The sequence below is a fragment of the Hyla sarda genome, chromosome 9 (genome assembly GCF_029499605.1).
Source record: "Hyla sarda isolate aHylSar1 chromosome 9, aHylSar1.hap1, whole genome shotgun sequence".
NCBI classification, from domain to species: Eukaryota; Metazoa; Chordata; class Amphibia; order Anura; family Hylidae; genus Hyla; species Hyla sarda.
In genome coordinates, this window is record NC_079197.1 from 91,403,470 (window position 1) to 91,419,556 (window position 16,087).

The window sequence follows — 16,087 nt, forward strand, 5'->3', positions numbered from 1 at the left end:
TCATTCATGAGCCAAGAGCTTTGCTTTGGAGAAGTCATTGTTAATACATTCTGTGTGACACCCTCTGCAAAGTAAAATCTGTCTCGCTCTCATACTGAAGAAGTAATTTGTAGAAGGTTTTCTCTTTGGTGATTGCTTCTCCATGCTAAACAGGGACTCAGGAATGTTTTATGTATTGAAAATCCAAGCAGAATGAAAGCCTATAATACAATTAAAGATATATAGACAGTGTTAATTGTATTGTCTAAATATCTAAGTTAGTCTAAAAGCTGCTATTGGGAATATCATTACAAGAAAATGTATCAGTTTAATTGCAAGGAGCATAACAGAATTAAGTGAATGCAAACACCTTGCTTCACGACCAGCGTGACAGATACAGAGTAAGGCTTGTTGTGACGATCAACAATGTGCAGTTGTTTCCCTTCCCTTTGCTTTATATTTTCCCTTAGGTTTTCTCCTTTTTTTCTTTATTAAGGAAAACGCATGTTTAAACGTTTAAAGTTAATCGCCATCTTTAATCATCGTGTCATTTTTAGGTTTAGCATTCTGTGCTGATTCATGTCTCCATAAATCTTTGCAGCAGATAGAGCTTTGTTTTTCGTATACAGAGTTCCAAATCCCCTGCATAATCAGATATTTAAAACATAGCATGGAGACTGCCTGCAGCTGCCACTAGAGGGAGCACTGGAGCGCACTGCAAACTGCCTTTAAAACGGTACTCCCCTGGAAAACATTTTTTTTTTTTTTTATCAACTGGTGCCAGAAAGTTTATTAGATTTGTAAATTGCTTCTATTTAAAAACCTTAATCCTTCAAGTACTTATCAGCTGCTATATGCTCCACAGGAAGTTCTTTTCTTTTTGAATTTCCTTTCTGTCTGACCACAGTACTCTCTGCTGACACCTCTGTCTATGTCAGGAACTGTCCAGAGCAGGATAGGTTTGCTATGGGGATTTTATCCTACTCTGGACAATTCCTAAAATAGACAGAGGTGTCAGCAGAGAGCACTGTGGTCAGACAGAAAGGAAATTCAAAAAGAAAATAACTTCCTCTGGAACATACAGCAACTGATAAGTAATGGAAGGGTTAAATGGTCACTCTCATTAAAACAATGTTTTGCTATTGCACTCCTTATGGTAAATACAAAATATTTCTAATATACTTTCATTTTTTTTTTAAATGAAGTTTTCTATGTTTTATCTGTGCTTAAAAAAGCTCCAAAGCACATTTTCCCCCATCTCATCCACAGACTTTGGACCGAAGCCCAAGCACAGGAAGTGCAGCCTAGAGTGCTGAGGGGGGTGTGTCCAACCAACAGCATATGGCAGTTAAGTTTGAGAGGAGCTATGATTGGATGAGGCTGGACACACACCCCTCAGCACTCCAGGCTGCACTTCCTGTGTTTGGGCTTCGGTCCAAAGTTTGTCCAATGTCACAAAAAAAAACAAAAAAACTTTAATGGGCACTGTCAGAATTAAGAACTTTTTAAATGTTGTACATTTTGGCAAAACAATACACTTTCTAATATATTTCATTAAATAAATGTTATCTTATTTTATAGAAATCATGGCTTGTATAAAAGGCCACTAGGGGTCCTTTTACTATCCAGAACATGACCAACTGCAGCATAATGTTTGTCCCAGCTGAAGCACAGGCTGGAAAAAATTCCAGTAAGTGAGGGTGGGACTAGCACTCCAGTGTGCTCTCTCCTGTCCAGCACAGGAGAGAGACCCAGCACAGCAGACTCAGGGAAAAAGTAAATGAATAGTGAGGGAGGGCAGGCTCAGTGCTTGCCTGGGACACACCTCTTTTTGAGCAGTGGATGTCAGAATGAGTGAGCAGCAAAACAGAGGGATTTGTGAGCCAAATGCAGAAGCTAAAAAATCTGCATTTAAATCTGGTGCATCTGAAGACTGTCTAGCAATCAGACCAACTATTAATTGGTTTAAAGGAGTACAAGAATTTGTGACAGAATTTGACACAATTTTTGGTGTACCTGAAGCCACGCCCTTTTCATGTAACCATACCGCCCTATATACGGAAAAATGGAAAAGTTATAGGTGGTCAAAATAGGGCAATTTTAGATTACAGATTTTGTACAAAAAGTTTTAGATTTTTTTTAAGCGGTACAAAAATATAAAAGTATCTAGCCATGGGTATAATTTTAATCGTATTGACCCACAGAATAAAGAACACATGTCATTTCTACCGTAAAGTGTACAGTGTGAAAACGAAACCCTCCAAAATTTGCCAAATTGTGGTTTTCATTTAAATTTCCTCCCTAAAAAATTTTTTGGGGGGTTTGCCGTACATTTTGTGGTAAAATGAGAGGTTTCATTACAAAGTACAATTGGTCACGCAAAAAAAACAAGCCCTTATATGGGTATGTAGATGGAAATATAATAGAGTTATGGATTTTAGAAGGTGAAGAGGAAAGAACGAAAACGCAAAAATAAAATTGGCCTGGTCCTTAAGGTAAAATGGGCTTGGTCCTTAAGGGGTTAATGGTACAACCTCTTGGTCACTTCTTGATCTCTTGCAGTTGGATTCTGTTGACTAGTTAGTCATAGCTGTTCTGCTCTATGTCCAGGTGGTTTTCTCCGTTTCCTTGAAGGTTGTTCGTGTTGTCAGCAGGACTTGTCATGGTCCTTCTCATCAGTCAGAAAGTGTGGTACTACAATAATCACATCCCCTCCTGCATTCAGTTCATGTTAAACAAGTAGTAATGGGTCAGACTAAACAAGATGTTGCTGAGATGTTGCTATCCTCTCGATTACATTTTGGCTTGAGTTTGTTGGCACTTGCTGGTAAACCAATCTTGGATATTTTCTGAATAAATAGTTAATATGGTAATAAAGTCAAAAGGGCCCTTTAAAATTTGCTCTCCATGTGTGCAAAACAAGTGGCAAACATTCAGACCAAATTAAATTTGTTTATTCTGTAATCTTTCTTTCAGCTTGTTTTTAATAGAAGTAATTTACAAATCTGTATAACTTTATGGCACCAGTTGATTTAAAAAAATATGTTTTCCACTGGAGTACCCCTTTAAGATGCTACTTTTAGGTCGGGATCACACGGCAGAATTTCTGCACTGAATTCTGCTTAAAAATTCAGCATGATTTCACTTAAATCAAATTCCTGCAGCGGAAATTCTACAGCAGAAATTCTTCTGTGTGAATTGGACAGAAGAATCCAATTGAAGTGCATTGGCTATAAATTCATGCAGAATTCAGTGCAGAAATTCTGCCGTGTGTACCTGGCGTTGAAGTATATTGTATAAGAGCAGTACTGTAAGAGCAGTGAGACTGTGGAATTCTCTCCCGGAGGAGGTGGTTATGGTAAACTCTGTAAAAGAGTTCAAAACGGGTCTGGATGAATTCTTGGAGAATAATAACATCGCTCGTTATGTATATTAGATTTATAGGGACAGAACGTTGATCTAGGGATTTATTCTGGCTGCCATATTTGGAGTCAGGAAGGAATTTTTACCTCTAGTATGAGAGTTTTTTTGCCTTCCTCTGGATCAACTCAGTAGGGACTAATTAGGGATATAGGTTGAACTTGATGGACTCTGGTCTTTTTTCAACCTCATGAACTATGTTACTATGTATAAAGCATCATAAACTGTCCAATACATTTTTACTAGTTCTGAGAGCAAAATATATATTTTCTGAATGTTTAACAATATAATCACTACTTAAAATTAGTCATTATATTCTTTAAAGTGTTGTAACAAAAGCAGTATATATTGGGAAAGATCACTTACATGTCTTAAGATGTAAAAAGTACAAGAACAAGCCCAAAAGAAATATACAATATAACAAACTACAAATAATGAAGCTCAAACCCACCACTCATGTTATGTTCCTAAAATGGAAACCAGTTTAGCAGACATATATCATAGTCAACAGCACCGTACTGTGCCCAGGTTCTGACACTGTAATGGGCCCCCAAGGTCCAACAAAAGACGATCCTACCTGAAGGTAATTTGTAGCCAAACCTTTTCTACTAGGAACACTTCTTGAGGGTTGATACATAAATACCTTATTAGACTTTTTTTTTTAATAATCTTACCTGTTGGCACAAAGATAACATTATTTAGGATGTAATAAAGAACATGCTCTGTCGACAGTTGACAGTAGAGTCTCACAGTTATTCATGCCCAAGGCATGCAAGACTAGCACTCTCTGCCTCTAATGGGGCCTTAGGTCTGATTTATCCTATGGATGTGTTTTTGGAGTGTTGAGGGACCTGTAGTAGTGATTTAGTTACCCTGGTAGGTTTGAATATAGCAAGTCAGCAGTGCTTACTACTTTATCCCAATACCAACCCAAAATGTCTACCAACAGAACCTATGGGGGTTGTTAACATTTGACGGAGGAGACAAGATACATAAATCTTCAGTAATTTTGCCATCCTCTTGTAAAAGAAATAATTGGCTGTGGTGTTCATGTTCATCTTTCTTAGTTTATGTATCAATGGCTTATATCTACTATATGCCTTGGATCATATTGCTACTTTATTCAGAAGATAAATCATTTTGTATTGAAAGGTTTTTCAATCTCTTTTGTTATATAAGAATTACAAGTTACTGCTTTTTTATTTTATTTTATTTTTTTACTAAAAAGGTTATATTACACATTATCTCATGCTGTTGGATGGTTTGTTGATGGTTGTGGTAATAATATGCATAGAGGAGGCCTGACCCCTTTCAGAGAAGCCTACCTACGTTTTGCTCACTATCACTGACAACTCAACACAACGTATCCATAGCTTCAAATGATTATACCATAAACAACACTTAAGAAGCTAATTTTAACAATTTATTAAAGTCTTAAAAAACCTTATAGCAACATAATATTCAGAACACCAGTTGCATAAATCAAAAAAATAGTATAATTCTCCAATGATGAACATCTAGATATCCCTATCGCGTTTCCCTGCGTATCTAATAACATACAACGGCTCATCAGGGGATTTCCATATACAAAAAAGATAATACTATAAGATCAGGGATAATGTAAGCAATACAACAATATACGGAGCTAAGTGTAGATGAAAAACATGAATTTAGCAGAATATGCAGATATTAACAGTAGCTAGACAGACATAGCATAACATGAAACAGATGGTGTGTCCCTAAATTAGGGCCTTGGAGTTTTGCTTGTAGTATAATCTGACTGTGAATCCTTTGGATACTGTGTAGGACTGTTGGATGATATTATCCTGGTATGAATCACTTAAAGGGGTACTCCGCCCCTGGCATCTTATCCCCTATCCAAAGGATAGGGGATAAGATGTTAGATCGCCGCGGCCCGCTGCTGGGGACCCCGGGGATCGCCGCTGCGGCACCCCGCTATCATTCCTGCACAGAGCGAGTTTGCTCTGTGCGTAATGACGGGCGATACAGCGGCCGAAGCAGCGTGACATCATGGCTCCGCCCCTCATGACATCACGGCCCTTCCCCTTAATGCAAGTCTATGGCAGGGGGTGTGACGACCACCTTTGGATAGGGGATAAGATGTCTAGAGGTGGAGTACCCCTTTAATCCAACACTGACCAGATATCTCTACTAGATTGTTATCACAGGCTCCAGCAACTATGCCGGAACCACAAGAGGTGTAAACCTTAAGGGAATCAATGTACCTCCAATGCATGTAAATATCCCTTATACGATATAGTTAATATTAACGTCCAAGATTTATATCCACACTACAACTAGTTAAAGATAATGCTGGCCTCCTAAACTTCTCCTGCTATGTACAGATAGCTCCATAAATAAGGCAAATCCCTGATCCCCAAAGAATAAATATATACGACGCCACAGCCGCCGATCCAGGCTGTAGGTCTGGATCGGCAACTGGTGTTCTGATTGGCAACTGGTGTCCTGACTACTTTTTGCTCAGCTTTCACTTGCCATGCGTAATGTAATATTGTAGAAAGTCAAAAATTTTAGCAAAATGGGGGTTTGTTCTAAAATTGGCAGCTATGATCAGTGAATGTGCTTGAAAATGACAGTCTATATAAATGACAGTCTATATAAAGCAGCATCCATTTGGGGACAGCCAAGGTCATTCTGTACCAGCATAGAAATATGTACAAAAATAATCGCATCCTACAGTACAGAGTGCCTTTTCTGGGCTTTAACATAATTTCAAGTATAAGCAGTTCAGATGAAACAGATTTTAGCTTAAGGGACGGGTCACTCACAGCACATACACAGCACATTTCACACTGCGAGAAATCTGGCAGCGGAAAATACACTGTGTATGAGTTATTAACAGACATACAGTGATTAGCCCGCCACAGCCCTATGAGTGCAATAAGGTTTGGAGGCGGGCCGAGCGCACAAACGTAACTGTGACGCGTAGCCCGCCTCCAAACCTCACTGCACACACAGGGCTCCAGCAGTGAAAGCCCTGTGTGTCTGCTCATAGTGCAAACGCAGCATGTTTCCTGCGCCCAGATTTCTTGCAGAGTGAAATACGCTGCGCATGTGCTGTGTGTGACCCTACCCTCAGAGAACATTTTCCTATTTTTTGCCAGACCTAGAATAGGGGATAAGATGTCTAGGGGCAGAGTACCCCTTTAAAGGAGATTTAATTATGAAATATTGTTTAACTGGAAGAGTAAACAACTGTGATTGCTTCTGTAATTAACAAGGGTTGTAAATATATGTACTATGTAAGCTCCAGGGATTCATTTGCTGGAGTTATCCAAGAAAAAGGAAATATTTTTTTTCCTTAGCTGTTTCCACAAAAACCCTTATGCCAACTGTTCCTCAACTGAAACAAAAAATTCAGTCACAAATTTGGAAAAAAGAAATTGAGACACTTTTTATGTAGTGTATTGAAGTATAACCACCTACACATTTACCCCAAGCTCTGCTCAAGGTATTGGCTACATCCAATAGAATTTTGGAAGATCAGGGCTTAAAGCGTACCTGTCAGATAAAAAAATAAAATAAAAAAAAAACTGTTATATGTTACTCAGTACCTCATTTTGAACATGTACATGTATTTTTTTATGTCTCTATCACCGATATTTCAATAAAAAATAGCATATTATAGCTGCTCAATGTCTTTTCAATTGTCTGAACTGTGCCTACACTGTGATGACACCTCCTCTTCTCTCATTCTGCTGACTCACTGCTCTTGGAGGAGCACAGCAGCCTTGCTATGAAACCCTTTCCTCTCTGCATTTATGCTGTATACACACACACAGACACACACATGCAATGATTATTGTAGAAATAGTCAGAGATACAGTTTTTGGATAACTCTTTTTTTTACAGCAGTGTTGCCTTTAGCTGTATGCCTACAGCTTTTGCAAAACTTAAACTCCCAGCATGCCCAGACATCCTTTGACTGTCCAGGTATGCTTAGAGTTGTTGTTTTGCAACTGCAGGTGAAACTCTGTGTTACAGTAGTATTGCTGCAGGCTGTGTTCCGTCTGCAGCCTTGTTAATCAGCCTTCTCGTGTCCATGTACCTTGGACACCCTCATGCTGCTGTGGGACTCATCAGTGTCCTAGAAGGTATGGGAACCTCTAGTGGTGGGATTTTCAAAGGCAGTTTTCTTTAATGAAATGTGACATTTTTATAAAGAAGTATATTAGAAAAACTATTGTTTTGCCAAGATTTACATAATAAAAAAAGTTTTTTATATCTGACAATGCTCATTTAATGTGTGACTGTCACTGTGCATGTGCAATGCATCAGCGAGAGCCTCGTTGTAATATACAGACAGGGCCCTGCTTCAATCCCAGCAGTTTAAGCCCACAGTTGCTCTGGATAATAGTGATCATGGCATTAAAATAATTTAGGGAAAAGGGGGGGTTCCCTCTGTCTGCCATCACTAATTAGAAATATAAGCATTTTGGCAGTTTATACTACATTTTTAAGTTTGCAGACCATCAATATTCCATTGCTTTTGCATGAAGACCTGGTGCATGCTATGAATTTGAGCTCCATTTTTCAGTGTGTGATTTGTTGGGGCAGATGCTTGAAGAGGAGGGCTATAATTTCTGTCTCAATAATAATAATGGTTGTTTTCAGATTGGTGCTGAAAAGCATTTTTCATCAGAACAAATGCTGGTGTATTATTATTTCCTTACAGAACCAGTCATGCCACATTAAGTCAAATGCTATTTCTGCCAGTTCAGTTAGGCAGCAATTCCAGATAAAACAAAACTATGGCCCTTACTTGACCTTGGATCCCGTGATCTGGAAAGCTTTTCTCTTGCTTATTTCTCTTCCTATGAAAATGCTTTTTTTTCCAATCTACTGTTGTTTATCTTAACAATTTAGCTGGACAGCTTTAGCTTCTTCTCTCATTACTTGTAGAGTATCTAAACGCTTCGAGCTGCTGGATGTGAGCAGTGAGCTCATTGTATGAGATTGGTTTTGAACATCTGGCAGGGAGAAAGCATGTGGATGAATATTTAGTTCAAAGGAACACTAACAAAATAATGCTACAATACGATGAAATGCACATAGCAATAAAATCCATTATTACTATATTATTATTACTGGATACTAAACAAAGTGTAGTTCTACACTAACCACAGCTAAAGTTTTCTATGATTAAAACTAGTCTAAACAATCATAAACACGTCACAGCTTTACTTAAAAAGGTTGGCCATCTTCTTATCAAATATAAAAAATTTAGCATGTTGCTGTGCCCCAATTGCCAAGATAAATAGGAACATAGTTTGTAAAGTTGAAAAAAGACAAGAGTCCATCAAGTTCAACCTAAAACCCAAATAAGTAAACGGGAGTTTATTAAACAATGTAGCACTACACACCATGTTGTTTCGGTAACATCCATTTATTTTTATTGGTCTTACAGAAACAGAATCCATCAGCACATTTGGCTGCTTTTGTAATTGTGGTCACCTTTGGACTCCGTAACCAGCCAGACTTTGAAAGGAGATGATTGCCATAATGACAACTTATCACCTATCTATAGGAGTCTCATAACGTTTGAACAGTGCAGTAGTGCTCAACCACTGCTCCATTCTAACAATGTAACTCAACAACCTGTTCTTGCGGGGTCCCAGAAGTTGGATACTCATCAATTAAAGACCTTAATTATTACCTATTCTATGGATAGGCGATACATTGTCATCATGGCAAAGTCCCTTTAATGCAATTTTTAAATAAAACTGTTTTTATTTAACAGGTTAGGAAAATGAGTGACATAATAGCTCTAATGTCTGAAGGGAAGCTCAACAATGATTATTTATTATTTTTATTTACTAGTGATTTTTTATTTGAAAAGGCTCTTTTATTTTATTTATTTATTTATTTTAAGGCTCTTTTATTATTGTATTTATTTAAAATACATATAAAAGTTTGTTTCATTAATGGAACTATAGCTATAGTGCTTCAGGTGACTCCCGCCCGCCCTTTGCTTCCCAGTACAGATGTGTCACATTACAGCAGTCGGTAGTATGAAGCTCCTCAGCCAACCATGGATTCCTGTAATATGCTGTCAGTCTATAGTTCAAGGGGAAAAGAAAAAGTAGATTATTTGAAAATCTTCTGCTGCCAAGTTAGCTTTCTTTTTACAGTGTACAGATAGACTGCAAATAAACTTCAACGGAACTCATGAATGACAAAAGGATAAATCATTCATCGTGTTAGGGGGGATTCACACTACAGAGCAGCCTGTAAGGACAATTTATTTTTCTGTTGGATTTAATAAGAAAGCAGTGTCCATAATCTTACATATCAAATCAGAGCCATACAAAGATACAGTTATAGCCCCCTTAGACATCTATAAGGGTCTATACAGCTAGGAGCATGTACAGCATTATATTTCAGTTTTGTGCATTAGTCCTAACTTGACTAAAAGATTTAATTGGTTGGATATGATTGTCCAGACTGTGACTGATAGCTGGAACTAGCTGGGAGAAGAGTGTGCTAAGCAAGGCGAACCAACAAGTCTATGGGATTGTCTTAGTCGGCTGCACTTTTCAGCCCCCCCTGTTCTAACAATTGGCTGGGGTCTGAACATTTAGAGGGAGATTTATCAAAACATGTTCAGAGGAAACGTTTCTGAGTTGCCCATAGCAACCAATCAGATTGCTTCTTTCATTTTGCAGAGGCCTTGTTAAAAATCAAAGAAGTAATCTGATTGGTTGCTATGGGCAACTCAGCAACTTTTCCATTGGACAGGTTTTGATAAATCTCCTCCTTAGATCTTCATCCATAAAAACATTTTTAAAGCTGCAAGTACACTTTAAACTGTCAAAACCTATTTTAAATGATAAACATTTTAACCAGCGCTACCCAAAGTCCAGTTACAGACAAAAGTAATGATGTTGTTTTTTGTAAGGATGTATTTTTTTGTGTCTGCATTGTGGCCATGGCCTAAACTCACAAAAGCACACCCGGTTTGTGCACAAATTTGAAACTTAGTGGCATTTTTACTCTGCTCTCGACACCTTTTTTTTTTTTTTTTTTTAAAGTGAGTGGAGCTTAGATGAAGGGGTATGATCTCCCATGACCAAACAAAATGACTGTAAATTACAGCACAAAAGTTACAGATATTATCACATAAATCTATACCATACTTTTTTACAACAAAAACACCATACCTATGATCAGGTATGCGGTATGACAACTTGGCTCCATGCACTTCAATTTAACTGAGCTGCAATACCACATACAAATTGTGTCCTGGAGTGTTAAAAATGTATTCACTCAAAACTAGCTCAATTTCTTCCTTTCTTCATGTCCTTTAAAGATAGATTAGCAGCTCATAGGGGGTTCAAGTTACATGCTGCCCATACTAGTCTCTGGAGAGGAATCAAGAGGGAGGTGATAGAAGGAGTGATTGGTGAGAGCCATAAGCAGAGATTGCAAAGTTAGTGTTTAAGTTCACTGCAAATAATAGATTTCTTTCCAGTGCTTGAATCAAAGCTTAGACTGTTCCGTATTTCTCTATAATGTCCTTCATGCTGCTGCGGCTGATGCTGCTGTTACTTTTTATGGAATACTATAAAGAGATAGAAGAGTATGGTCCCCTCTTCTGTATGTTTGTGTGTGTATGCAGTATATAGGAGACATCATAAAGGCTAGGTTTCACCCACTACTTCAGGGATAACTAAAAATTAAAGGATAAAGCTTACAGAGTAGCAATCTGATGAAAATGCCATATATAGATTGCGTAATGGACAGAAAGAGTGCTACTCCTAACATGTACACACACAGGACACATTATTGTAAAAAGTTATCTAAAACAACATGTGGCTTTTAATGAATTCCACGTTTTTACAAAGAAAACAAAAAGATCCTGTGTCTAACCTGATCCTTCAGTCATGTTACCCAGTTTCCTTAGCTTTTCGTCTTAGCAGTCTACCTAGAAAATGGGGCAAAGGGAAAAGTGGCACACATAGTCATTGAAAACGAAGCAGATGCCAATAGTATATTTGCTGTCAGATAATCAGTTAGGTAACCCCTTTGTCTTTAGTATACCTTAGTGCATCTCATTTCTTTATTCAGAAACATGTCCTTCCATGTTAAACACAGAAAGATGAGTTTACAGAGTAGTAACACTGTACGGTATTGGATCTAAATCCAGCCCATATAATCCTTCTGCACTGTTCCATGTTACTTCTCAATCTTCTGCCTTCTCCATAAGTGCTAACTGTATGAGTATTTAATAGATTTACTTGCTCAACGCATCTTGCCTTCCCTCATGCAAAGCCAAGCTAGTTTTTCATCTTCTTCAGTTGAGCATTCATGTGGGTGATTGGTTCTGGCTTACTTAGCTAAACCAGAATCTACAGCCTGACTTCAGAACAGGACAAGGTATGCTGGGAAGACATGTGCTGCATTTTTGAAAAGCTATTAATCACTAATGAAACAATTACAAGCCGGCTGACATGATGTGCAGACTGCTAACAAAAAGCTAAATTAAAACTTAAATGTTCCAAGACCCTTTCAGTTGTAAAATCATACTTGTAGCTAATGCATACAGCACTCTTCTCTGCCAGTCTCGCTCAGAGCAAAGCTTCATGCGTGTGTGATGATGTTTTAAATGATGTTATACTGGGTTCACATATCGCGTGTTTGCTGAACGAATTTTATTTTTCAGGAATATGCACACAATTTCCATAACAATATCAAATAAAATATTTTTTTTTTTACTAACCTCAGTAGTAAACAGAATAAAAAATAGGCTACAGATTCTAGGCGCACTGCAGATTTTTAAAGCAGTTGCAGAGTATCTTCGGTTTCTTTCACGCTACGTTAAGCAGTGTCCATCAGACGTACATAGAGGGAATCTATGTCTGTCTGGCATACACTTAGTGGTATCCTTCATACATAGTTCTTATACAGTGCAACATACATCACATGGGATTTAGCAGAACAGTCAGGCTTACTGGTTTAAGGCATCTAGTTAATGCTCTTCAACTCTGAAAATTAACTCTGCTACATCTGTAGCTCCAAGTAATAGTGTGGGGGTCCATGCTATTTCATACAACAGACATTCCTAATGGAGGCCAAAAGGATCAATTTTATATATACGGTATATATTGTGTCTTTCTAACGCATATTAGGCTAGACTGCTATCAAGCTGTAGAAGGGATTTCAGCCATATACAGCCCCTGTAAACATTCATAATACACTAATATATCGCAGTTTGCCGCTGTTTCGTGGAGGCATGAACATAATTGCCTATGAAATAAAAAATATTGCATATTCCATCAGATACAGAAGTATTCTTAAAATCGTTGATTCAAAACAAAATATCACATTTTACAAATGGTGTTATACTGTCTGTCAACAGTCTGACTAACACTGGCCCTAGTCTTAAACTAATGCCAGTGTTCACAATAGCTGAATATACTACTGTAGTTAAAAGGATATTCTGGAACTCTATTTATACAGAGCAGTTGATAACCATGTACGGTAGTTTTCAGTTTTACAATCTGAGGTATTTCCTATTGGTGAAATTTTGTGCACTGGGTTTATTTAGGGGGGGGGGGATCAAAATATTTTCCTAGAACACATTAAGGTAATGGGGAGATGGAGACTTTGCAGCATTTCTACTGTTTCCAACAGATTTATCAACTCATGTTTTGTTCAACCAAATGTTATTTTCATCATTCCATGCATTGCATCTTTGTTTGATAAATCTGTTTTCTAAAAAGTGATTTTAAATACAGAATTTATTTAAAGTAAATTGTGGACAAAACTATATAGTCATAGTCCCCTTATCTGCAGTTAAAGCACCCTAAACACATTACATTAAAGGGGTTGTCCCATGAAGGAACTTCAGTCCATATGCCTTATCATGGATTGCCTTGGCAGATTTGCTGTGGCAAATTGGTGGGCATTTGGTGTATTTAATGGATGGCTGTTTATCTGGCTTGCTGCCATGTAATACTACATTTCCCCTGCAGTATACATGTAAGTAGTAGGGTAATATTTAGCCTCAGTGTCAAAAACTCTCAAGGGTCTAGAGTGCTTGACTCGGGGATATCAGATATGTCAAGAGAGATGACAGGCCTGACAATATACATGTTAACAGTGGCTATTGGTAAAATAAATGGGAAACCTCAGGGCAAAATGGATTTACCTAAGCTGACTCTGCTGCAGGAAAATTGGTCAGTTTAAATACAAAGCATGCGAGTAGTAATGTGTTATTATATATTTGAAGTGTGAGAGGCTTATTTTATGTTTTACATTTTGTGGAATAGGCTATTATGTGTAATGCTCACTAAAGAGCTTTCAAGATTATTACAGAAAGAGATGCCATGCATTGTTCCCCATTTCAGTTCTATAAATTGCACATCAGAACATAATACCATTAACTGGATTCCAGACCTTCAAAGCCCATTTAGTATAAATTTAAATAAAATCCAAACAAAACGTTAACCTACTACTACTGAATAGAGTGAATTACGTATAGCTGAGTGTAATCTTGTGGTACATGATGTTTTTGTTGCTTTTTCTTATTCATTCTGTAATATTGAACAGTACAAAGCAGGCATATAATTCAGGAGTATATAATTATAAAAGAACTGTAATATATATTTTTATAGAATTTATTTGCAAATTATAGTGGAAAATAGGTTTTTGGTCAATAACAAAAGTTCATCTCGATACTTTGTTATATACCCTTTGTTGGCAATGATGAAATTTTCTGTAAGTCTTCACAAGGTTTTCACACACTGTTGATGGTATTTTGGCCCATTCCTCCATGCAGATCTCCTCTAGAGCAGTGATGTTTTGGGGCTTGGGTAACACAGACTTTCAATTCCCTCCAAAGGTTTTCTTATTGGTGGCTGACTAAATACTTTTTTGCCCCACTGTATATGTTATACAAAAGAAAATTCAGATCCTACCCAGGGATTTCTGCATGAGACGGCCACAAGACTTGTTTGTGCACTTCCCATCATGTGTAGACAAGAACAGAAAATATGTACTTCTCCAATCAAGTAAACTAACTAAGGACTAAAAAAGAGAGAAGAGAAGAAGAAAGAGAAGGGTAAAAGGATGGGAGAGTTATTTTGCTTGGTTTAACCATAGTTAAACCATTTGCTATGGTTTAACCATAGTAGCCATATTTGGATAAAAGAAGCATGTGCACAGGTTGCCCAATTTGTTAGTTCCTTGAGCCATTGTAAAAGGAGAAGGAGTAGTTTTGTGAAGCCAATTTACAGGGACAAACAGTTTTGCAGCAGTATGCATGTAGGTGGACTGCAAATGTTTGGATAGTCGGAATCCATGTGAGGGAAGGCCTTAGCCTCATTGCTAAAAAAAAAAGTGCGATACTGGAGTAACAGACTGTGTTAATAAGGAGACAAACGCTATGCACTCAGAAGTTTCTAGCCTGAACTGGGCTCTTCATCAGGTGTGTGAGTGTGTAGCATTTGTCATTACAATAAAGCCGATTTTATCTTCATTACTTACTGGCATGCTGGCTATCCTTGGATGAGCGCCTCAATGAGAGGTCACATTTTCTCTGTGTGAGCTTCACATGGACTTGATTTATTTGTCACTGGTGGAAGCCAGCAAAATCAGAGAGACTTCAAGGCTGCAGATCAGCATGATTATTCAAGGCACTACGAGGTGTTGGGCCCTGAGTGCAATCCATTCTGCCACTCAATTTAACAATTCTGCCTACGGTCTTGAGCGCATGTAGAGTTTACAAGAAAGCACCTAAAGTACTTTTATACTGTGATAAACAAGATTCTCTTGTCTGATGAAACCTTGATGGCATTTTCCGGTCTTAGTTTTAAGTGTCATTTCTGGAGGGAAACCAGGCTCTGCTCATCACCTGCCCAATACCATCTCTACTGTGCAGCATGATGTGTCAGTATAATGCTGTGGGGTGTATTTCAATGACTGGGACACAGAGCCTTGTTATGATTTAGCAAAGTACAGAACCACTGTCAATGAAAACATGATCCAAAATACTCTGTACCTTCTTGCAAGACAGTGACCCTAATCACACAGGAGTGGCAGGGACAATTCTCTACATGTCCCCTGACTTGAACCCAATAAAACATCTTTGAAGAAACCTGAAAATGGCTACCTCTAATGGTCCCCGTCCAAACTGACAGAGATTGACAAGATTTGCTTGAGAAGAATGGCAGAAAATCCCCAATCCAGGTCTGCAAACCTTGTGGCCTCATGCTTGACAATGGGGAATATAAGCAGCTATCCATCTATATATGTAGTGTGTCCTGCAAACAGCTCAGGCTCCAGTTAAGAAGTCTCAGAACTGATTGGAATTTATGCCAAGCCAGAACTCTCTCCAGAAGGAAAGAGGACCCATCTGCAGACAGCTGTTTCGGGGTGTTTGCCTCTCGTCAGTACAGAGCAGGGTTATCTGGGTTGGCTGAGGTGAGAGTCCTGTGACTAGTTAAACGTGGTCAGTAGTTTCCTCAGAAAGTACTGACCCCGTTTATATATATATATATATATATATATATATATATATATATATATATATAAATATATATATATATATATATATATACACAGCAACAGGAGAATACAGCAGCACACTGATATAGATAAAACATGAATATATAGATGAAACATGAGTATATAGATAAAATAACAT

The 16,087-nt window shown here is 37.9% G+C and overlaps 1 protein-coding gene across 4 annotated transcripts in view; it reads left to right on the forward strand.

Annotated features, from left to right (window-relative positions):
- GRIA3 (glutamate ionotropic receptor AMPA type subunit 3) overlaps window positions 1-16,087 on the forward strand; it is a 386,650-nt gene that overhangs the window by 226,487 nt on the left and 144,076 nt on the right. The window lies entirely within an intron of this gene.